Below are 24,177 nucleotides of genomic sequence, written 5' to 3'. Positions count from 1 at the left end.
TTGGCTTGTAATCCTTCCTGACAGGTAGCTCTGAGTACTATGGCATATGGGATATAAAGGGTTTTTTTTTGTTTCCTACTGAAACAAAGTTGAGTAACATCCCATAGGAAATAAGCAATTCTATTCTCCTCGAGGCTGGGCAGCATGAGAGGTGATTCTAGTCAGCCTCTGTCTCTGAAGAGCTGCTTGCTGACCTCCCCAAAGGCTAAGCCTTCCCAAGCTGGCAAATGGAAGTCAGTCCCCTTCCCCATCCCATCACCTGCCTCCCTGTTTGCCTTTGAACAGCTGTTGTACTCTTTTACAAGGTTAATGGGTGTGTATATAGGAGGGTTTTGGTTAACAGTGTTTAAAAGCATTGTGCAAGTGGGTAACTTAGAGAAGAGCGTTTTTTTTTTTGTTTGCTTCATTTAGTCAATGTTCTTTCTAAAAAAGTCTTGCATTTATCTGAGATTGTTTGCTGATGAGAGTGGAATGATAAAACAGTGCAGGATATATTTATGCTCTCCTGTTGTACTGTATGTGGCTGGAAATAATCTGGGTGTAGACCTGGTTTTCTCCTAAATAATGCATTGAACACAGCTGAGAGCAGGCACTGTGAGGTAAGGTAATGGGGGAGTAGGTTGAAAGGAAGGTTGAAAAGGAAGGTAAAGGTAAATGTTATCATTGAAGAGTTTTGTTGGCTTGTTTTACATGTTTTTGGGAATTCATTTGAATATTCTTCAGTAAGATTTAGTGAAGTTTTCTGGGAGAAAAAGCAACTGCATCTCTATGTGTATATAGAATGTGCTTATATTTACCAGTATACCAGCACAGTTGATAACTCTTGTCTTTTTCTGGCAGCCCAGCTAAAGCCATTTCCCATGTTACCTTTCAGCCTCATCCTGCTCTTTTCTGTCTGATTTTTACACAAAGAAGCTTTACCATATGCTGTTTAGACCTGTTACTCTGTGTCTGTGTGGTTGAAATGCTAAAAAAAGTCCCTTCCCAGAGACCTCCTGTCAGATTCACATTTGAAAGTGATATTTTGGTACTGATGAGTGTGTATGACATTGCATTTATCAGATACTGAATTCCTCTGCAACACTCAGCATTGGGTACTAGCAGGGGTGGAAATGAAGGGAGAGTTCAGGCTCAAAAAGGGTGTTCCTGGCAGTAATGATCAGTGTGGAAATCCTTGAAATGACAGGCATAATGAGTAAATGTGTCAAAATGAGTAGTAGGGAAGCAGTCTTCTCTCTGAACAGGAGGGGCATTAAGCTGGAGTGGGAGCTCTGTGATGTCCCCATGAAGATGATTTTTACTGGAAAACGTGATGGTGGGTGATGAGATGGACATGCAACACATTGGAAGGCTTTGGAAATATGATACTGTCATTTGTTTGCACTGCACTATCATTCCTCTAGAAAAGATTTGCTAACAGCTGTGTGAAAATCTTACTAATGAAGGCATAGCCCCATGCAGCAGCAGTAGTCTGTCTACCTGTTGGATCTGGAACTTCTCTTTTATAACTGCTTGAATCTGAAATCTCTTGCTGTTTGACCTCCAGCCTTTAACTGAATTTCCATATTCAGAGCACTGGATGTTGACTTTCAGATGGAAGTGGAGACAAGTTCTCTCATAAAGAGTCACAGAAAATCTGCTGTCTGCACCTTCACTTGCTGATAACATAGCTTTTAATATCATGCTCCTAATTAACTTGATACCCTGCTTCCATTTCTTGGTGCCAGAAGAATGCCCGAAACAAAGTGGATTTGTTCCTGTAATTGGAGAACTGATTTCAGGCAAAGTTAAAAGGAGAGAGGAGGGGTGGGGGAGAAACATTATTGCAGTTTGATAACATATTTAAATAATTATTGTAAGAAGGATTTTTGTGTAAAAATCAGTTGTCTTCTATATATCTATAGAAGTCTTAGTTTTAAATTTTTTGTTAATGTAAAATGCAACACTTGAGATTTGAGATGGCGTTTCAGAGAGTGTCTATATTTAATGCTGGAGTTTCATCCTCTCAGGAACACGGTATTTGCTTAATCATACCCTCTTGGATCCTATCTTCTTCTTTTCCCACCCATCCTATTTACCCATAGTTCAAACGGCTGACTGAGTATCTGTTCTTTGGATGCATCAGCATGAAATTTTGCAGATGACCCACCTGTCTTAATACATGTGAAGCTGTGATCACAGTTTTCTAAACAGTGCCAGAGATGCTGAATTATGTTTGCAGTATTGCCAAATCACTTTAATTAGTCTTGACTGAAAAAAAAAAATAAAAAAAAAAAATGGAATAAATCCCACTTTACTAATGTGCTTCTGTGAGTCATTAGCAGTGGTTTATCTAGATGTGATTGCAAAAGATAGTTTTTACCAATACAAATGGGCCAGGGCAGGGCAAGAAGGGAACTACTGTGGTGTAGCTTAGGTAGAGTAATTTATGTTTTTGGACATGTAGGAGAAGAAACTTCTCATGTATTTTGTTCCCCATAGTACTTTATAGCTGGGATCTGGACTACCATGCTATGATATCTACTAATCAGACATGACAATAAAGTCTGTTGTGTATGATGATTGCTGCTGCATAAAGTAAACATACATCCTGTACTCTGACTTTGGGAGAATTCTGTATTTCTGTGTGTTTTTATTTTGGTGTGCTGTAAAACTCTGGGTTTCATTTCAGATGGTGAATTTGCTCAGATCTTTCTTTTCCCTAGACAATTCTAAATGTAGTTAAATGTATTGCGCTGTATGATGTGAATTTTTTTTTTCTTTCATTCTTTCAGCTATAATCCCTTTTTAAGTAAAGAAAACCAATCCTACAAAACTAATTTCATGTTTTTGGATTCCCACATCTATTTATGGCTACTTGCATCGTGGGGGAAAAATGCAACACAACTCACAGGAGGGTGACATAGAAGGCTAAATGTGGCTGTTGACTGCCAGTCCTTTTAGAATATCCCAAGAAACAGTATAAGCAAAAACCTCACAAATAGCTTTTCGGTTTTTGGGGTGGTTTAATTTATGTTTTGGTACAAGTCACCACCTGGTTTAGAATCTGCAGGCTTTGCTTCCCTTTGTTGTTGCTGGTTTTGTCCAAGGAATCACTGGTAGAAGGGGTGAATGGCCATGGGTAGACAGAACCAAGAGAGATGTGAAGTGTAATACTGCTGCTGGTGATTGCAATCAATAGTGATGTTGCTTTGGAAAAAAGTATGTGTTCTTTCCCAGGCATGGTGAATGTAGGCTTTGAGATGGAGAATTTTCTTAATGCTTGAAAAATTAAAATCAGTGCTTACTTATTGCTCAAGGAAAACAAAGTCTAAAAACAGAAACAACTCATGATGGTAAATTATTTTGCTGGACAGAGTTGTTGCTACCCTTGAAATTGGCTTTTAATTTCAGAGAAACAGAATAAAATTGGTAGCTGTCTATTATTGTAAGAGCTATGTGTGTTATTCAGGAGCTCTCCAAAAACAATGCAAAGGCCAATGAAAATATTGTGTTTTTCTTTTTGACACATTGGCTATTTTCCTCTTTCAATTTGACCTAGTAATGACACATTTACTTAAGATAAAATTATTTGAACTTTTTTTTTTGTTTTGGCTATGGGCCAATAAAAAGGGGAGAGATAAGTGAGACATCTGTAGATGGTTTTCTGCTCAGAAAAAGGTGTTTGTCCACATATCTGTAGGTGAGAAATATCTGCAAAAGTGTAAATTTACATATGCATGTCAGTTCCATATACACAGGAACTCTTAAACTTGTCTGTGCAGGGTATGTATTCAGATAACTATGGTCAACAGAAACATATGTAGGTAAAGGAAGATAGAATGAAAAGATGTAATATTTTTCAGAGGTTTAGAGATTTTTTTCCCCTTTAAAAAATAATTTCAAGTTCTATTCTGTTGCAGGAGAATAAATAGATTGCAGTGTGCAAATGAATTTCATATGATAAGTATGCTGAGAATGAAGACTACACAAACCCATAATCTTTGCTTATGATACCTGCCAGGACTCCTGCTGAGGAAGACTTTGTTCTTGGCACTTGGTATCATTGAAAACTGTGAAAGCCAGACACAGAACAGACCTTTTATGTTCTGGCTATTTTCCTCTCTTTATGGCCTGACTTGTCTCTTCCTCTAACATCAGTGGGTGTTGGATCAAACCTTTACTTCTGTGGAAGTCGTGCAGAATCATAGAAAGAAAATAACATCTGTACATTTTTGTAGCAGGAGAAATAGAACAAGTTGACATGGGGAAAGGTAAGGTAGTAAGCAATATACAGAAAACAGAAATGCTACTAGAACTAATAGCTCTGATGGCATCTAGTAGTTTTAGATGAAAAAGTAACTCCTTTTAAATGAATGGTGTCATGGTCTGGTTCATCAACAAAAGCTTTGTAAAAGGTTTAGCTCTTACAGGTGTGAGTTCAGATGGCCGCTTCTTTGGGGAACAGAAAAGCACAGCTTTAACTGCTGTCTCCTTTCTACTTTACAAACCTTTGGAACTGAGACATTAATAATTAATGTAATTAAACATACTTTAAGCGAAGTTAAGAGTTTTCGAGGTAGCTGTTGGAAATGAGCTGAAACAGGATATACTTGTTTGCATCAGCACTGGTGTTTTTGTCAAGGCTTTTGTAAGTGCACTTATATTGTCTGGGCTTCAGCCCAGTTGTCTGCATGCTGAGAGACACGAGCCTGCTGCTGGAAGCAGAATGGGAGTGAAGGGCTGGCTCAGATTGTTTTTTCTATGGGTTTTACTGGTGTAACTATAACAGTAACAGTTCAACAGTCTAGGTTGAACTGACTTGCTGGGGTCTCTACAGGTAGGCATGTTAGAATGTCTTATAGCAAAGAGGTGGAAAAGTATATGATCTATTAGTTCATTCTGCTGAAGGGTTATGGGGATAACAGTTGTGAGCCAGAGGCAAGATAAAGTCTAAAGCACCAAAAAATTTCATTTGAGACTTGGAGACTGCTATTTGAAGGCAACAGATTTAGTCAGAGGAACCTGAGGTCTCTGCAAAGTTAAATACTTCCGTTTTCTTAGTGCTTTTAATTGTATCACTAGAATACTTAAAGTGGTTTTCTGTATTGAGCATGAAACAAGAAAACAGTTGCTAAGAATGGTTGCTCAAGTAGTTTACATATTAGAGTAGTTGTTTTGCTGTCACTTTTGCTTATACCTATCAGAACCCTGCAGAAACGTGGATCACAGATGTGGTAGATTTTGCTGATCTTTCCTTTGGATGTGCTTATGTCCCCACAGATTCCCTGATTTTTTTTCATTCACTGCCAGTTGGATTACTTCAGCCTTACACAAAGTGAAGCAATTCAGAGTTACATATAGTTATTGATCAGTGCTTCCTCGCAGTTTTAGTTCTAAAGGGGACAGGTTTGCACAAGACATCTGAGACACTCATGACTGATAACGTTTTGGCTTTCTGCTCTTCCTGTGCTCAGAGGCACAAAACTCACGCCTTGAGAGACTGACTTTTTCCTGTTTGTCACCCAGTCCTACATATTGAAAACAGCTTGAAGTCAAGCCTTGGTGTCTTTCCTGTGCTAAGTAAGTTATACTGGCATTGGTGAAGTTACTTGCAGAACAGGAAGTTAGTTATCTGACTGAAGTTGGTGTTTTAAGTAACTTCTGTTTAAGAAATTACCTGTAACCATAAGGAAAGCTGTTTTGTGCTTGAGCATTTCTAAAATACAAATTGAAAGGAGTTACTAGAGGAGAAGGGGAGGTGGCTTTGCTGCTTTGCTTGTGGATGTATAGCTACAGAGGCATAGGGAAAGCATAACTGAGTAGAGAGTACCCTGTAATGTAGCAGTGGACAGAAGATGCCTTTGTCTTTTTAGAGGAAAGTCTCACATTGGTGCTGTACTTTTGAGAGAAAAGTACTTTCTATATGGAGGGAACCAACTTATTTTTTTTGTCTTTTGTGCCAACATGTACCCTTCTTTTTGCTACTTGAGCCTGGTCTAAATATTTCTGCAGTATGCCAGTCCAAGCAACTTGTAATTGGGTGCAGCTACCTTATTGCCAGTGGTCAAAACTCACTATGCAAGCTAGTTGTAAACACTGATGAGGTTTCAAATAACCCTGAGCTGGAAATCCTTCTAATAGTGTTTTTGCACTTAAACTTTTGTGGTTCAGGTTTTTAAAGTTCCCTCTGCTAAAACACAAAAGAGTAGAGATTTGCAGTGATGGCTACTTAATTTTAAGAGTCAGATCTGAAACTTTTACCTAATCTTGCAATGTTAGCCATTGGACATTTGAGGAAAACATTGAATATCACAGAGTTTATATTTCCTGATACACTATATACATCCATAGGTGCTTTAAAACTTCTGACTCTGTCCCAGCCTTAGGGCAACTTAAGAACAGAGGGTGTATCTTGTGTACCTTATGCTTCTCTCAGTAGTTTAATCCTAAGGTGGTTTTCTGCCTTAATTTTCTTTGCAGAACATGTCTTTCCTTGGTTTGATCTTCAGTCTCTCCATGCAGCATTGAGCCAGATGTGGATAAGTATGTGCAGTAAGATGGGTAGGCCTGTACCTCCGTACTGTCCTCTTAAAGTATTTGCTAAAATTATCCTAAAGAGATTCAAGTTTTATTATCTTTGTAGCTTCATGTTCCAAGTGACATTTTTTCAGAAATGTACTAAAGGAATTTTCATAAATACAAAAGTTACTTTTTCTACATTGTGTAGATACAACAGTTACAAGACTTAAACATTTGATGTTACTTAAAAGAATGCCAGGAGAAAACTGTTCCTACTTCAAAAATTACACCTGTCTATAGGGATACTTTTCAAGCAGTTAATTTGCTCTGAGTGATTTTGTGGCAGCAATGTTTTAATAATTTGAAGGGTGACAAAGCAGATAGACTTGAGGAAATAGAATAAAATTACTACAAAAACTAGCTGACTAATTTTGTGTTTTCACCTGCAAAGAAAGGTAAGTGCTTTATTATGGTGCATGTGCACATAAGTGTTGGCATTACCTTTAATTAACCCCAAGTGTACAAGTCTCATCCTTTAGTACCCATGGTGATTGTACAGTGCAAAAATAGATTATATTGTGTTTGTTCAAACAGGCAATAGGATAAAAAATACCTAGGAGATGGAAAACTTTTTCGATGTTTAACTGGGTAATCTCTAAAGTATGACCAACCAGCCTAATTACTTATATGATTTTTTTTTTCCTTTCTTTCTTATTAATTGTTAGCTCTGAGGCTTGAAAGACTGAGGACGGAGAAAAAGGACTAACAGTAATTTCCTGAATTATCTCATTCTTGCAGATGATAGTAGAAGTGCTCTGGGACTTGATAACAGTTTAGAGATTAGCTTGGAGACATGCTGCTCTGCACCAGCTGCTCTTAGTTGCTCTCCCAAACTGAATACTCAGAATGCTATCCCCCACTTCTTGCTGGGATTAATTTGATGCTATTTTGAAAAAACTAGGGTTGGTCTGCTTTGGTACACAAATTGGGCTATGTTGAGTTATGTGAGCTAAAGACAGTAATTCATTCTGCTGGTGCTGTTATTCTCCGCTGTGCTGCATTTAAGCCAGGTCTGTCCTGTAGTTCAGCTGCTATGCCTTTAGTTTCTAGAAACTAGGCTGAGACTGGAGTACCATAGTACTGCCTGTATTCCTATGTATCTACCTTTTTCACACCTTCCTTCAGTGTTCTAAGTGTTCTTAGAGAAAACTGATGAGTAGCAGAGGTAGTGATGAAAACTGATGAGAGCTGTTTTTGGAGGAAAAAGGATGAGCAGCTCCCAAAACTTCCAAGAGGTAAAAAAGCAATCCTATTAGTTACATTTTCCTCCTGTATTTGACATCCAGCTCTCCAAGAAGACCCTGTACTAACTAGCTGCTAGAAGTACAAAAACTAGTGTGTGGACTTAAAGAGGACAATAAAAGGTAACCGCTACAGGTAGCTTTGTTATAGATTTCAGGGTGTTGGTAACAGAGTATCATAGAAAGGTTAAACTTGCAGTACCATTTTTTCCTTTTTCTATGTGGCTTCTGCAGTATTAGAGGCCACATCTGCCACAGTACCTTTCCAGGCCTGAAGCCCACACATTAGAATATAATGTGGAGGCTCTGCACAGCAGTTCTTCTAGAGTTACTGATATTTTTATTCTTGTTGGCTTTTTTGTTGGTACCACACAATTCTGAAAAATGGCACCAGTGCCAATCTGGAAAGTGACACTTGGAGAAAGCTGTGCTGACAATAAAGGAGTATTTCTGTCATGAGCCAAAAGGCCAGGAGTTTCAGTGATGGGTGGTCCAAAACACCATCCAAGCTCAGCCTCTTATGTGGTTTATGTAACTGTGCTCCAGCATGCTCAGAAATCCTGGGGGGCTTGCATAACTCCATATTGCAGCTTCAGGAGCCAAACCTTTGAGGATTGCTTAATGCCCAGCCAGGAGTTTTTGATTGAAGCACTGCAAACTTGTATGGTATTGCTTTCCCTTTATTCAGTATTATTGCCTTTATTGCATTAAAGAGGCTAAGCAGACCTTAAATACTTTATGTGAAGTGGCACTGCTTTGATATAAGAAGTTGCCTCATGGTAAATGGTTAGTCCCCTTGAACAAGGAAGGGAGTTGTTTTTGAAGCCTCTGACTAAATAAAGCTTTATTGGTTGAGTGTCTCACTTGGTTTCCTGACAGTCAGACTCAAACTTTCAGGGAGTGTTATGTTCATCTGAAAATGTAATTGGACCTTTTTCCAGACTGAAGCCTACAGAGCTCTTCATGGTGAGGAGCTCTCTACAGCTTCTATACAGCTGTGTCAGTGGAAGAGGCCTTGATGCTGTCAAGGAGCATAGTTAACTACAGCAAAGTTTTATGTACAGCCTTCAAACTCTTCTGCCTAAATTCAGAACAAGGGACAGACCTGAAAAAGTTTGGGTCTTTTTCCACAGAGAATTAGCAAACGTTGTTTTTGTTGCCAAATAAGACTTCATGAAGCTTTCCTGATGATCTCTTCCCAGGTCCTTTTGTCTCCTCTCTCTCCCTTTACTGTCATAGCTTCTCCAAGCACCTTTCTTTACTCTGAGCAGCCTGTCAGTCAGTCAGCTCACTCTTGCCTGGGGAAATGTGTGCCTGTCTCTGCCTGAGTTCCTCCTGTCCTAAATCCACCTCTTTGCATCTTTTCCCATCAGAGTTAAGTGTGCTGTTTTTCCTGCCCTGCCACACTTTCCCCTAAGATGACTTGCAGTGCACTTTTGCCATCACTCCTCCATTTCCTGCTCTCTAACCCAATTTGGCCAATTAGTCAGCCACCACAGTGCTATTGTCTTCTCTTCTTTCAAGACCATATGCTAAGAACTGCTCTCAGGTTGGTATGTATCCTGTCGATAGTAACATTGATCTTTGCCTTGCTGAGAGTCTTGATTCCCCTGCTCTGACATTTTCTTGGTTTCTTATATTATCTTGTACAAAATCTCATCAGAGATTTTTCCCAACTCTGTTCTATTTTGAGCTCTGCTTCTAGTGGATAGCTGTTTGACTTAATCTACTGCAGCATTTCTGTAGCTCTTGTGCAGAATTTATGTGTTGGTAGGCCAGCAGACTTCATTCCCTCTGTGGTTTTAGAGGGAAGCAATTGCCTTTGTAGGGGTGATTCCTGACACAATCTAAGTTAGCAGCCTAGCTCCTGCCTAGCTTAGGTGCTCTGAATTGCACTCTGCCTGTCTTCTTGCTGAGAAAGTAGAGAATACAGTGCATTTTCTGACTCTCCTGGACATTCCTGTTAATGTAGTCTATTTATCCTCCACATTGCATATAAGGGGTAGCATGAATTGTAGTAAGTTTCAACCTATTGAAGTGATGAAAGGCATTGCAGAATTTTAAAGCATGACTTTTTAGCTTCTGTACTTAAATATTCCTTTATTCCTATTTAGCAGGCTGCATCTGTAGGAGGAATAAATAAATTTGTTTCTTTAATGAAGTATTTTGAGTTCCCACTTTTTCTTTTCCTTTTTTTTTTCCCTTAATGGGACATTTTTTGATGAAAAAAACTAACTACTTCATCTTTTTAGTATCTAAATTACAGGAGTTTGCACATTGGAGTAATAGACCTGAAAAGGCTTCTCTTAAAAGCAAACAAACTAAAAGATCAGAAGTAAAATACCAAAAATATGTTGCTTTCCTGTGTGGATTTCTTTTCTATGCAAGTAAAAAATTATTATTTCCTTTTCACTTTTTTATATAGGTGCTGATTGCTACCAGTTTCATACTGATTGCTTCAGTTTCTCTTTTGGGGGGAGAGAGCAGGTTGAAGAAATATACTCTATTTTTGTAGAAGAAAAAGTCTTGTGCTGACTACCTATTATAGTCTATAAAAATAAATTTTTAGCTTATTTATATGAAGCTGACAAAGCATCAAGTTCTTTTGAAATAGTATTTAGCCAGTATTTCTGTGGTTTCAGTCTATTATATGGATTCCTAAAACAGGCAGATTATTTAGAAACTGCCCAAAACAGGTGCTGCTTAAATCTTACCCTATTTTAGACCCACTGTAAAAAAAGAAAAGAGACGCCCATACTTTTAAAACTGGTTTAATGTGAGGATAGCTATTACTTGTCTTTTATTTTAATGTTTCTGTTTCCTTTTCCATCTTAACTACAGCTGTAACATTGAATTACTGCCTGTGTATTTAAAGAGTCCTTCCACAGTTATGGGTGGGGATCAGGTGGTTTCCATGCTCTGTGTTCTTCCTCTTTGCTCAGCTTGCTGTTTGTTTACTGTTCATATAATCAGCAAATGTTCATATATTGTAGTCTGTTTCAGAAGGCCTTGCATGGAGGGTTATTAGAATTGTTTTTCCCAAGAGAAATTAATAGAAAATTAATGCTATTTTGGAATATAGCAATTGATTAAGAGTTTTCATACTACCTGTCTTTGTGCCTCTTGCTGATTTGTACTGGTGGGTTTGTGTTTATAGTCAGTTTTTTTCTGTTCATCTTCTTTGTCTCTTAAATGATTTAATGAATTTTTGAAATCCTCAACTTGCAAAAATTAATGTAGTTTGGAGTGCACCTTTCTAGGAATGTGACTGTCATTTATTAAATAGTTCTTTGAAGTGCTCAGCATTGACTAGAGTCAACTTCACAAAATTTGGATGGGAGATAAATGGATGTCTTCCTTCCAAAACTAAGCATTACCCCAGAATTACTTAGTAATATCCTAAAGAAATCTTGTCCAATATTAAATGCACTAATTAGAGCTTAAGATTCAGTTCCCAAGTCTCTGCAAAATGTCAGACAAGTAATGAATAAAATCATTACCAGCTCAGTTAAGTAGGCCCTAGAAACTTGTGCCTCTGAGCCTCAGATTCAATCTGCTTCATTCTTCCATTTGAAAAAAAACAAAACAAGACATAGCCATCCAGTCCCACACCTTGTCCCCCAGAAAAACCTAAAATGAGCTGGGGGAAGGAAGACCAGCCTTCCTTTGGTTTGGGTTAAAAGCTATGAGGTAATCTAGAGAACAAGGAATGAGGATAATGTGACCTCATCTCCAGGTGCATGCTTTTTCTGTATCCTCAGTTGTCTCGGATGCAAAATGCAAGCCAGGAGACCTGTCCTTTTTACCAAGTGAATCTCTGTGTGAAGGAAGCTTTGGTTCTGTGGCCCAGCCAGGCTGGCAAGGACAGCTGCAGCTTCAGGGGTGCAGAGTGGCAGGACCTGTGGGCTGTGACCATCATCAGGCAGGTGCAGGAGTAGCCATCAATTCCGAGGAGCTGAAGTACGTCACAGAATTAGAAGAAGGTGGAAACAGGAGAGAGCAGGTTGATAGAAAATACTTGTTTTATTGTCTTTGTAGTACAAAAAGATGATGCCAGCAATCTTACCAGTTTAGATTGGTGCAGTTTAACTAAAAACAAGAGGTTGTATGTTAAAATAAAATTCAAGGATTTGGTCTTTTCCCAAAACACTGTATGATGCAAACGCCTTAATCTTGGTCTCACCAAGCCATCCCATGCCAGAGACCTTTTACTCTACTAGGAAGTGAAAATACTCTAAACATATAGCAATATATTAATGCATGCTTATGGATTATACATAAACAAATGAAACTCATTGAAAAGAAAAGCAGAAACCCACACAGAGCACAGAACCTGCTCTTCCAACAGATACGTGGAAAAAGATGTCATAACTGGTGGGTCTCTTTGGGACCAGTATTTTTATGTACTTGCCAGAAAAGAAAATGGTTCATTTAATAAGAGATTCTAAATCGATTCTTTTTAAAAATCATTATTACTTGCCTACTTTTACTGTCTCTGTAGGTTTGCTGGTTTGGAATTGACTGTTCTTAGAATAAGACATGTAGCCTTTGACATAAAGATTTTTTGAAATCCCATTAGGAACACCCCAGTGCTACTTTTAGTGAGCTTTTTCTGTGACCTAATTTTAGGAAAAATCCCAAATGATCTCAAATCAATTAAGTTCTGAATGTTAAAATTTAAATTAATAATGAAAGAAACACTTCCATTATCAACACTTTTAATAAGCTTTTCCACCTTGGGCTCCCCTCTGGATGCACAACTCATCATGTACAGTATCTTAATCTTTGAGTGGTCCCATTGATTATTTGTTGTCATTAATCTGGAGAATAATTTCCTGTGTACCACAAATACATAATGACTTCAAAGTTGTGAGTTTACAGATAACTCTTTATGATTGTATTGTTTTCTAATATTTTTAATAATTTCTTCTTTTGAAAGGAGAAATAAAGAATTTTGAGAAGGAAGAAAAATGGTTTAACCCTGTGGCCTTTAATTTTATTTTTTTTTTACTGATCAGCTTATATTTGAGTACCCTCCTAGCATTTTGTGAAGTGCTCTATTACACTGTACTAAGAGCAGGACTTTTTTTTTTTTTTTTTTTTTTCACAATGAAGGCAAAGAATGACAGAAATAAGAGAATGAGGCCTGTAAGCATGCCTAGATAGGCAGTTACTTTTCATGGCCTTACTAATTAGGAACCTATGGAAATATGATTTCCCTACTGAAAATAGGGACTGGTTTACTTGAAAAAAACTACAGTTGAGTTGGTAAGGCAACACAAAACATTAGAAATCTGTTGTGCAACCACAGAAATCTCACATTATAGCTGCTTTTTCTTTGTGAAATGGGGAGTAGATTTTATAACAAATACTGCAGGAATAGTCATAAAAAATGTCTAGCTTTGCACTCAGTCGTACAGGGCTTTGATTTGTTTTCCCCAGTGCAGCAGATGGTACTGAGAAAGCAATAAGTCTTTGCATCCACTTTCTCCAGCACTGACAGTTGTTCTTTCTGAGGCATTTGAAGAATCTACCAGTCATGGGTCACCAGCATGAGATCGGCGAGTCCTGCATCGTGGAGACAACAGGAAAAACTTCAGTTTGAAAATGTTTAGAGTATATTGAATGAACAAAGTGAGTGGATTTAGAGAATGTCCATCAGAGTATAGAATTTTGTTAGACAAGGTGAAGAACTGTGATGTTCAAGTCAGATTTGCCTCAAAATGAGTTTAAGCCTGGTTTTGTTTTGATGTCTTTTTTCTTAGGATTCAAAGGTCAATATTCAATTGAAGTGACTGTATGGGTACAGGAAATGAGCATGCTGATTTGCAGCAGAGGGGTAGTTGTGCTTTGTACAGAAAAATAAATATTGTTTGGAATAAGGAATTTGTGGCTGTATTGATACAACAAATTTTAATGTTGTTGGAAGCCTGGGGAGACTGGGTGTGTTCTGACTTACTTTCTCTGTTATCCAGAGTGAATTTATGACACGTATGGAAGATTTGAGATTATGGATTCTTCTGCGCTTGCCTTATGTTGGGATTTTTTAGGAAGAAACTGAGTTCTGAATATCAGGGGAATGAGAGTGGGCACACAGTAACTGCAAATGGTGCATTGCTTGATTATCAGGTTTAATGTGTCATTAGGGTCTTGCTGACCTTTTCCGTCAGTGCAAAACATGGGCAGATGTTAGCATTAGAGAGAAAAAGAGAGCAGAAGTGGATAGATGTGAGCAGGCTGGCTGCCAAAAGATCAGCTGACACTATGCTGACATCAAGAGCAATCTGGAGAGTCCTCCTTACCCAAGCAAGCTTGAGCAATGTATCATTGTCTGTATATGCAGGAGCCACAGCAGTGTCTGAAAACCAGTCTCTCATCTGGTCAGTACATCTTTGTTGCTATGAGATATAGTGTCCTTGTTTTGGCTGATTTCTCTGATCTTAGTCTCTGCAGATTGTTATTTCATCTGGTGGGAAAAGACAATTAAGAGGAAATGGGCATTTAGGTTGTCTTTTGCATTTTCATTGGATTTGCAGAAGTACTTCCCTCTGAGATCTGCATGCAGTGTGTTACTGACAGCTTGTAACTTAGTTGTATCTTCCTATTGCAGTCTATGTAGCTTTGGATTGTTAGGGAGTCATAAAAAATATATTTTATGTGGGTCACGGTTATAGCAGTAGCTTCAGGAGGTGGTCCCAGTGAAGAGATGTACTTGAGTGGAGGAAATTATTTCCTACAGCCTCTTGTGAGTTGCTTTGCTAACAGCTTTTTAGAGAGGTCTGCAAGGTACTACTGAGTGGTGGATGATGTAGTGAAGGTAAAAAGTTCAACTGCTACAGTGTGTCCTGTTATTTATCTTCAGAAACCTTGAGATAATTTTGATAAGTGCATCATCCTCTTCCCTGCACCCCATACCCAATCACTAAAGTTCTGCTTTCATGTGTGGCTTCCTCTGTTCATTGTGTGTCCAGGGTAATGATTCTGGTTCTGACACTTTTCCCAGCAGGAGTCTTAATTTTCCTGAGAAACAAACAGTGCTTTTGTCATGGCATATCAAAATACCCATGAAAGGTAATTAGGTGGAAGAAAGGAACCTGCTAGTGAGATGCACCAAAAGGGAAGTCTGATAGTCTAATAAGCAAGACTCTGAGATCTAGTTTCTGCATTTTTCTTTTCTATGGATGTGTCAAGTCAGTCAGCTGGTTTGTAAGATAATGCAAAAAAATATTTCTGTTTCCAACTTTTTGCCTATATGTATTATCAAAATACATGCTCTTTTTGAAGTGGGTGGAACTTCTACTGTGTGCGTGTGTGATGCTCACTTCCATGTATGGCTGCTCACTGGTACTTTGGAAAGTATTTTAATGCCTATATCAATGATAAAATGAGTATAAGCCTGTTCAGGAAATTAGCTCTGCTTTTCCTCTTGAAAATGTGTGTCGGTGCTCCTCAAAATTAGTGTCTCTGAGCTCTTACCTTTACACAGGGCTCAGAAAAACAAGATTACAAAACATTAGGATGCAGCGGAAAGTGTGGCTGTTGAAAAGATGATTGGAAAGCTGGGAGGGTGAGGGTGGAAGGAGGCACTGTGGATATTGGTAGTTGTCCTCAATCTGGTTTAGTTGCCTTACTGCATCAGGACCCAGGTCTGTCCTTGAAGAAAATGAATGCTTTTTTTTTTTTTTTTTTCTATTTTCTCCCCACCTCCAGACAGTATAACCTAAGAAGTATGAGGCTCAGAAACAGGATTAGAGGTTCGTGTTCTCGATAAGGACAATCTGAGCTTTCATGAGAAAGCAGGTCAATAAGAAATCTGACAATCTGGAATAGGCTGTGGGAAACCATTTCCACCATCACTGGCTTAATGATGGCTTTTAAAATAATTCCAAACAAATTAATTCCTAGAGACAGGGAGGTGATAAGGAAGAACAAGATTCTTGAGCCTGGTACCATGCTGAATAGGTACTATAGAAAAGCCTTTGCTTGCTTGTCACCTAAAGGTGAAGAAAGAAAAAACATTATCCATAGACTGTAAAGAATGTATAATAGTCTACACTGTCTCTTAATGCAGAATCTCTTGTAGCAGTGTTTAGTTCAGAATGCTCTACTACATTTCTGGTCAAGATTTCATCCGTATCTGTGTACATTCACTTTTGTTGGGGTAAGAAGCTTCAGGTTTTCCCACTTCTCAATCCCTGACCCAGCCCCTTTCTACTGCAGAAGGTCCAGCAAAAAAGACTGATCAATTAAACAACAGGAAACTGCTGCCTACAGCAGCTAAATCACATCTGATTTGTAGATGAGGTCACTTGCAGCTGAGGCAAGCACATGCATTTTACACAGTGGGTGCTCACTCTTGGTGTGCTTTTATCTCTTTGAGGCCTTTAACAGTTCTTTGAGTCAGCTTTGATCCAAATCTTCCTTCTTAGCTGGACAGCAGCACAAAATTGAATGTAGATATACAATTTCATGCCATATATATTAAAGGAGACAAAAAACACAACTCCTCACCTCTCAGGAGAAAACAAATTACCATCCTTAAAGTATCATGCAGTTTTGTCTTCTTCTCTGCCTGTGTCATAGATACCATTTGGACCATGTTAGTTTTCCTTACTAAAATCCCAGGGGTCTTGGTTTGGTTTTTTGTTGCTGCCATTGTGTTTTTTGTGTTTTATATTTTTTCCTTGGTATGCTGTGGTTCTTAGCATTCTCTTGCCTATTCAAGCATTTAAAACATTAAAATAAAGCCTTGGAATCTTAACAGGAGCAAATATTCACTGTCATTAGTAAATTGCAGGAAAGGATAGGATTCAACAGAAGATTTTCCAAGTGATAGAATACTAATGATTTTAGGGGAAAGAATTTAATTCTGTGTGTCTTCATAGATACCAGCTATTCTATATCCCCCTTGTTTATACTGTCTCCATGACCATGCTTCAAGAATTGTTTTGCCAAGCTTGATTCCTTCTCACCTCTTGATCCCTGCCAAGGCAGTGTTCTTGGCTGCTTTGAGATACATGGAGTAAACATTCACCCTCAGTAGTACAAAGTTTGTTCAGCAGTTTTAACAGCCAGATACAGTCCTGAAGAGTGCTGCAAACATACTTGGTTTGAATGGGCCTTTCATTTTACTGGGCTTTGAAAAAGAAGGAATTCTTTAAAATGACAAAATAGACAGACCCATGAAAGTCATGCTTTGATATTAGCCTTTCCATGAGAAATCTCAACACAAATCTGTTTAGCTGGGTGATAGCCAACTGGACATTTGCTAAGTATGAGGGAAAATGTTCAGCTGTAAATGCTTTGACATAAACCAAGTGTTTTTTTCCCCAGACTATCTGGGATGTTTATCTGAGTGGCTGTATAGCAGGTCTATGCATTTTAGTAGCATTGTTCCTTCAGCCAGCATCTTCTTTTGACAATACTTGCTTGATTCATCCCACTATAATTTGTTTCCATGTACTTAACCCAATGGCTTAGTACTAGATGGCTTCATCTCTCTTGAAGGCTGAATCTGTTTAATACTGCAACTGCTTAGTACAATGTGCCTTTCAGAAATAAGTGGGATCAGTACAGCAGTGCATATCAAGTGTCCAACATTAAGTGCCTAACTGGCTTCATGGTGCCTGTTCTTGCTGGTTCATGGTGGGGAGTCTGGCAGGCCTGAGAAATAAATATGTGTTAAAAATGCTTCTTTGACTAGATTATCAGTGCCTGGTGAGATTGATACATGTGGGGGTGGCTGCCAGAACTCAACCCTAAACCCAAATGCACTGTTCCAGTTTATAATGCAGCTATTCTCTTTTCCTATAGGCTCTTTTCCCTGCTAAACTGGTGTCAGGCACACAGCACTTCTGCTCATGTGCATCCCTTCTTACAGTCCTTCCTGTGGCTCTCTCATCTCCCTGCATTTGAGATCAAATTTGCCATGCCCAGAGTACTTAATGAAATCAGACACTTTGCTCTGAAGTTGTCATGAATAAGTGGATATTGCCCAGACTCAATACTTCCACTTTACAGTCTTTCCTGGTTTTTTTGAGTTCTGCCCCTATTCTTGACGAGATATGTGAGCCCACATGTATCTTGTAGTAGTGCATCACCTGCCATACCATGATATTGACTTGGTCTCCTGAGCAATCTTTTGCATTCCCAATAAATATATTTGTAGTGAAGAAGCAGAATTGCTATTCTGGGGGGAAAAACCCAAACCCTAAAACAAACAAACTGAAACTGCTCAACTCTCCAAGATTATGCAGAAGATAAAATCCAACTTCTGCTGCCAGAACAAGCTGGGGGGGCAGTCTGCAGGCACACACAGACACAGGCAGGCAGCGAGTGCCTGTGTGAGCGGGAGCTGGAGCGAGAGGAAGCCTTGAAACTTAAACTCCTCCTGCAGCTCTGCATCTGCTCTGAGTCACTGGTATGACTCACACTGACAGTGTTCACGTTAGCTAGCGTTCAGATGGAGCAGCTCTGGCAACAGAAGAAGCAGGTTTTATTATTGATTACCTGCTGCAGCAGACAGTTGCACCAAGATTCATTTTTACGAGCACAGATGAAACAGAGGAGGCTCTACTGAGCATCACTATAATTATTAGCATTGTTTTCTTAAGGTAAGAATGCCTGTTTATTGAAATATGTACCAAAGGGAATTTGGAGCTTGTGAAGTCTGAATTACTGTTGCTGTTATTCTCAGAGGATGATGATCTTTGGAGCTGTGTTACTGCAGAGCTTTATCTGGACTGTTTGCTGTGCCATATGGAGAATCATATGGCTAATGGGCAGTGTGTGTCCTAGGAAACAAAATAACTACTTTCTCATTCATTGGTGTTATGTAAGGCATGGCAGCCATGTTAAGGACAGAAGACCTCTTTTGAAGAAACAGTGCTGCTAGACGGTAGGGCAAGGAAAACGAGTAGTTTTTAAGCAGGTCTCTGTTCTTTGGGGAGTGCTCCTGTCCTCTAGTTCTTGCTTATTGAATTTCTGTGTCAATAGAATAAAGAATGCAGTTGCGTTAGAAGTAGCAAAATAATTGTTTACCTTTAGAGCCACTGTGTTGTTTTGCCTTCAGCATTCAAGCTAGGACTGTGCATGTAATGCATGCAGTGCCTGGATGTAAACAGTTTCTTCAAATACTATAAGTGGTACTTCAAGATACTGGGGTGATTTTCATCTTGTGCCACTAAAAGCACATATGTCATGTTCTGAAAATTAGTAATATGCAAAAAATGGGATATATTCCAGTTAGTGTTGACATACGCAGAGTAGGTATAACATTTGTTTGTAGTGGCTTTACTGCTATTTTATTCACTTTGGTGCTATAATTTTAATGTAGGTTAGACTGGTATAGTTTATTATGCTCATGTAGAATCCTCTGAGTCTTGAGCATTTGCTATATTCCCCACAAGATATTTCATAAGCTAGGGATTCTGGTTTTGAACTGCAGTAGTAGATTTATCTTAATTTTTAAATTTTCTCCTCTTTTTTTTTTATTCCCCATTTATTTTGTGTTTGCAAAGCAGTTTCCTTTTAAAGTACAGTGAGGTTGGCAGCTGCTTTCAGTAATAAGGAAGCCAGATCACTTGTGTTTGTTTTCAGAATGAGGGAATGAGGGTATTTTCAAAACCTGATCATTTCCTAGATTGCTTTCAGTTACTTGAAATTACCACTCATTTCCATGTAGAATTTACATAAAAGTGACGACTGTCATCTTCTCTGTAAAAAATATTGTGCTGTACTAGTAGCATTTAAAAACGACAGCATACTTTATGTTCTTCTTCTGTTTGCTAGTTTATAGCATTTACTGATGTCCAGTGCTTTCATGCTATGAATTAACCAGATTTGGTGTTAATTTGCTTTTAAAATAGATTAGGTTTCTTAATTAAATGGAAAGTAAGGTCTGTTAGTGCATATGTAGTATCTTTGTACTTCTGATGACATCCAACTTGGAGAACTACAGTGTGAGAGGAGCATTTAAAACAATGTCTGTCAGGGATACCCAACTCCCAGAGGAAAAATTTTGTTGACTAATTTTAATGACTTATGTTTCTAATATTAAATATTTCTCATGTTACATCATTGTAAATGCAAACTAGTTTAAACAGTGTTAGGGTTGGTTTTGAGATTGTTCACTTACAAAGTTCTGGCACATGACAGCCTCCTTCTCCTCCCAGATCTAAACAAGTAGAAATAAAACATTTTTTACAGTCTGAATTCTTTCACTGATTTGTATCTTAATTACTGTTATTTAAGATTGTGTCAGAACTGTGCTTAAACAATTGCCTTGAAGTATGCATTTAGGTACATAATATCTGTGTTAAGTGCAAAGGAACCAGCTGCATTTGATCCTTCTATGGAGGGATTTTGCAGTAAGTATGACAGGGTTTGTCAAAGTCTGCTCTCTAGGCACCCTGAAAGTTGGGTTTTGTTACCTTAAGATAGCTTTGTATTAGGCTGCAAAGGTAACAAGTGGCAGAGGCTATTTGGATTATTTCACTGGCACTTTTGGCAGGACTTGAATTGTGAGAGTTGATGATATCCTTGGCCTTTTTTTCTGTAAATGCAAACAGAAGATCCCAGCTCCCTGTTCTCCCCTCCTGTTCCTAACCAACAGGATGTCACGGCTGTTTTCCTCATCTCTGCATTACTACAGAGCCATGCTTTGTTATTTTTGCCTTTCTAAAGCTTTTGTGAGCTTCCTGCTGAAATTTAAGCCCCCTTTTCGATTCTCACTTTAGCTGCTCAGGTGTAGATTCTCTCCCCTTGGTAGGTTTTCCACCTAGGAAAGCCTTGAATGCCACAAAGCTCAAGTAGTTCAGCACTTCCCTTTTGCTCCTTGTGCTACTTGTGTTCTGAACAACAGGTGGGGTGTTAGGGCTGTCCTTCATTTGTTTCTTCCTTTTGTAAGACCTGCTTTTTTTTTTGGTGGCTTCTTTTGTGGCTATGCTCTGTGTTACTCAGAGCCCTTTGTCAGCCTTCCTGGCAGCTGCTGGATTAATTCTGATCTCTTATGTGTTCTGCTCTCTCAGTCCTTGAGCAGAAATTTCAAAACAGACAGCGGCATCGTCCTTGGGCATGTTGTTCTACCTCTTCCTGCCATGACAGAGGGAAATAGCTGCAGGAAACAGAGCTGTTGCTGTGGCTAGTATGTAGAGAAATTAGGACCCTAGAGAAAAGAAAGCATTTCTCCAAAATTCTTTAGTGAGAGGAAGCACTTACTCTCCTATTTTACACAAAAGCTGCATTAACAATGATTTATAACTAGCCTTGACTGATGAAGAACTTAGAGGAAATCCAATCCTGTCATTGCAATTAATTTCATTTATGGGAGGCATCTTTAATATGAGTGATATTTTTTTATTGTATTACAGTTTTAGCTAATGATCAGTCCAAACTGGACCACTGCTGTGTCAGAAGCTGAATTTTACACAGAGTAAAAGATGGCTCATGCACTGAATAAGGATTTATAGTTTTTATCCAGAAAAAATGGGGAAAATTGCTATATTTTCTATGGTGATATGCTGTTTGACATTAGACTTCCTGAGAAAGGACTCTGCAATGTATGAAAAAGCAGCTTCTTAGTTTTTGTGTAGTACATCCTTGTCAGAGAACAGCACAGCATTTCTGTTTTCAAATAGGAATTTAAAATGGAGGGATGTAAAAAATTGTATGAGTTGGGGTTTTTTAAAAAGTTTTTGTTTCTTTTTTTTGCACATTTGAAATAAGCCCATGTAAACTGGAGTTGTATTGAAATAAAATCCTTGCATGTGAGCAGTATGACTAGCACCTTTTACAGTACTGGACCATCTTGTTTGTTGAAGAACTTCTCATTTTATTTGTGTAATTTTTAGAGATGAAAATTTTTACATGAGTGATTTTTGAGGTCTTGTATAAGTGTAAGCATCTAGAGGGCATCTCCTTGGCCCCTCTGGCTGTTTTCTGAAGACATCTTCTTAGAGGGATTAAATTTGTTGCCTGGTTTTAAAGAGGAGGGGGAAAGAGTTGTTAAATCTTTGTAATGTGTCCTGAAAAGCTCTTCACTTAGTCCTGGAGCAGTTCAAGCAGGGGGACACAGAGGGAGGTGGTGAACATGTCCTGGTTGCCCTGGAAGGCCTGAACTGTTAGAGGAGCTCCCACCTCATTGTGTGGCACCAGCTTTTGCATCAGGCAGAAAAAGTCACAGTCTCATTTTTTTGTCTGTTTAAATCTTTGTGTATTTTGAAGCTTATGCTGGTTTAAATAAAGAGTGAATGGTACAGCCTATACTCTGAGGATAACAATGATGGGCCTTTCATTTGCCTTCAGGGTTGGGCTTTTCACTTGATTTCATGACTGTAGTCCCCCTGTCATGCTCCAGAGCCAGAGCCAGTTTTAACGATGAGGGTAGTTCATTTTGCTCTGGTTAAAGGAGGTTATGGCCTGGATTATGGTGGCATGTTATTTCTGTGCAGAATTGTCCTTGTATTTTATAGGGATGCAGAAATCTGGGATTAGCTCAGTTTTGGTTTCAAATTGATGCTTTGCCTTTAAAGCAGCAGAGTACTTCTGACTCATCTGTGTGAGCTTAAATAAACAGCACATAATTGGTAGGCTTGATGTCTCACATAATTGTGAATTGAACTCCTATGTTCAGGTGAAACACAATTTAAAGGGAGTGGGTTCATGATCCTTAATTCAAATTTACTTTTTAGATAGATACTACAGGCAGAAGTAACAGAGCATGGAGGTTATTTGGACAGCAAGTCTGCTGTTAAAAAAAATAAAGACAGTACTACAATACTCTGGATTAGTCTAAATGCCAATAACTTCATCCAATTTCCTGTGTGTGATAGGTGAATGTATTATAAGTCACAAATTCCTGAAATACAAACGATAAAAATTTTAAAATACTGCTATAAAAGATTTCTTCTGTCTCTTTTCAGAAATAGACACAAGTGGTCTGACCTTACAGGATAAGGTTTATTTTTTTTCCAGGGTTCAGTGTTATTTCTGTCAAGCAGTTGGAAGGGCTTCTCCTGAGGATATATGGAGTAAATGGTAAAATATTGATTTGTATAATGCACATAAAGGACATGAAATAAATAATGCCATGTTGACAGTGTCCTCTATTGTTTCAGGAAACCTTGGAAGAAGAGCTCTTTTGAGCTCTGTATGATACATGGATTTGTATGAAAAGGATTGTGTCGCAAGTATTACTATCATTAAATATCTGATATCATGACTCTAAATATTCAATATTATGACTCTAAATATGTGACATAAAAATGCATGCAACTGAGCTGGCTAGAGTGAGCTCTTCCTGTCGTAAACATTCTCTCAAATGTGGGTGTCTGGGAAAAGTTACTCAAATGATTCTCTGTTCCTGAGAGAAATAGATGACTTTCAATTGTGTTTTGGTAAACAGGAGGTAGTGAGTAATAGGAAGAATGTGGCCCTTGTGGTTTTGCCTGCATAAGGAAGATTTCTCATCATTGTCCCATAGCTTTGTAGATTCTGATGAGAACATGATATTATAATGCTGACACTTCTACAGAAAACTGATTTTACACAGGAAAGTTGCTTGGAAAAGTGACTATTCTTGCTGGTACATAGTAAGAAAGGCAGATTTTGCTGGCGTGTAGTGAGACAGAGTGCATGGTTATAGTGGAAAGAGATGAGCACCTTCAGGGTACAGAGAGCAGTGAGAGGGGTGCCTGGTTGGGCACATGGAAGGATGAACCTCCATTTGCACAAGGAGAGTGTGAAGGCAACAGCTCCTTTTATGTGTGGAAGTGAGGGAAGGCTGCCAGTGTCTATGTGTGTGTGTGTGATCTGAGGAAGAGAGGGGTTTGGTTTCAACACCCATGTTGTCTTCATTGTGACTTCCTTGTAAGTGCTTTGCCTTTTCTGGTGGGGGGGATGCAAGTATTTCCTAATACTTCAAGAAGGAGTGCATGTTATTTTCTGTGTTTTATATGGATTTTTCTGTGTTTTGTATAGTGGGATTTATATTTAAGATACCTAAACATCTCCATAGTCTTTAATTTAATGGAAAATCAAAATGTCACAAGGAACCGTTAATAAGATTTTATTGTGGGCTAGAAAAAATTTAGCACAGGTAAGAACTGTCTCTTTAAAAACCAGGGTTGTCTTTAAATAGCAATTTTATGTAAAATTTAGCAGAAAGACAAATGGAGGACAGAACACTTACCAGAGAAGATCTTCTTAGGTGGTGGTATATTTGTGATAAGTAGGAGTCAAGAACTCTTGTAATTTGACTCAATTTGTGTGAAGATTTGATCCCCCTTCCAGTCATGAGCAAGTATCCAGGATAAATGAGAAGAGCTTTTTCTTCCTAGCATAGTGCTTTATTGTCACTAGCAGCATTTGTAGGCAT

At 38.5% G+C, this 24,177-nt stretch overlaps 1 protein-coding gene and 1 long non-coding RNA gene across 35 annotated transcripts in view; one reads left to right on the top strand and one right to left on the bottom strand.

Annotated features, from left to right (window-relative positions):
• The window catches only part of INPP4A (inositol polyphosphate-4-phosphatase type I A), a 107,794-nt gene that overhangs the window by 10,512 nt on the left and 73,105 nt on the right, over positions 1 to 24,177 (top strand). For 2 of the 33 annotated variants that reach the window (XM_085557619.1, XM_085557581.1), the window contains exon 3: positions 6,463 to 6,525. The exons of 28 other annotated variants lie outside the window; for them this stretch is intronic. The gene's annotated coding sequence lies outside the window, so the exon portion shown is untranslated. Of the gene's footprint in view, positions 5,563 to 6,462; positions 6,526 to 18,274; positions 18,416 to 24,177 lie in introns of those variants that run through there. 3 more of the 33 variants (XM_085557796.1, XM_085557630.1, XM_085557596.1) reach the window with 2 other exon arrangements.
• Positions 1,809 to 24,177, bottom strand: part of LOC146768754 (uncharacterized) — a 33,283-nt gene continuing 10,914 nt past the window's right edge. Inside the window, exons 2-3 of one of the 2 annotated variants that reach the window (XR_014949648.1) lie at positions 14,105 to 24,177; positions 1,809 to 13,370 (exon numbers count right to left, since the gene is read on the bottom strand). This is a non-coding gene — a long non-coding RNA (uncharacterized LOC146768754). The other variant, XR_014949649.1, reaches the window with a different exon arrangement.

Source organism: Lonchura striata, chromosome 1, assembly GCF_050655825.1.
Source record: "Lonchura striata isolate lonStrDom1 chromosome 1, ASM5065582v1, whole genome shotgun sequence".
Lineage (NCBI taxonomy): Eukaryota > Metazoa > Chordata > Aves > Passeriformes > Estrildidae > Lonchura > Lonchura striata.
Note: the sequence above shows the minus strand (reverse complement) of the source record. Positions and strands in the feature narration are given on the sequence as shown.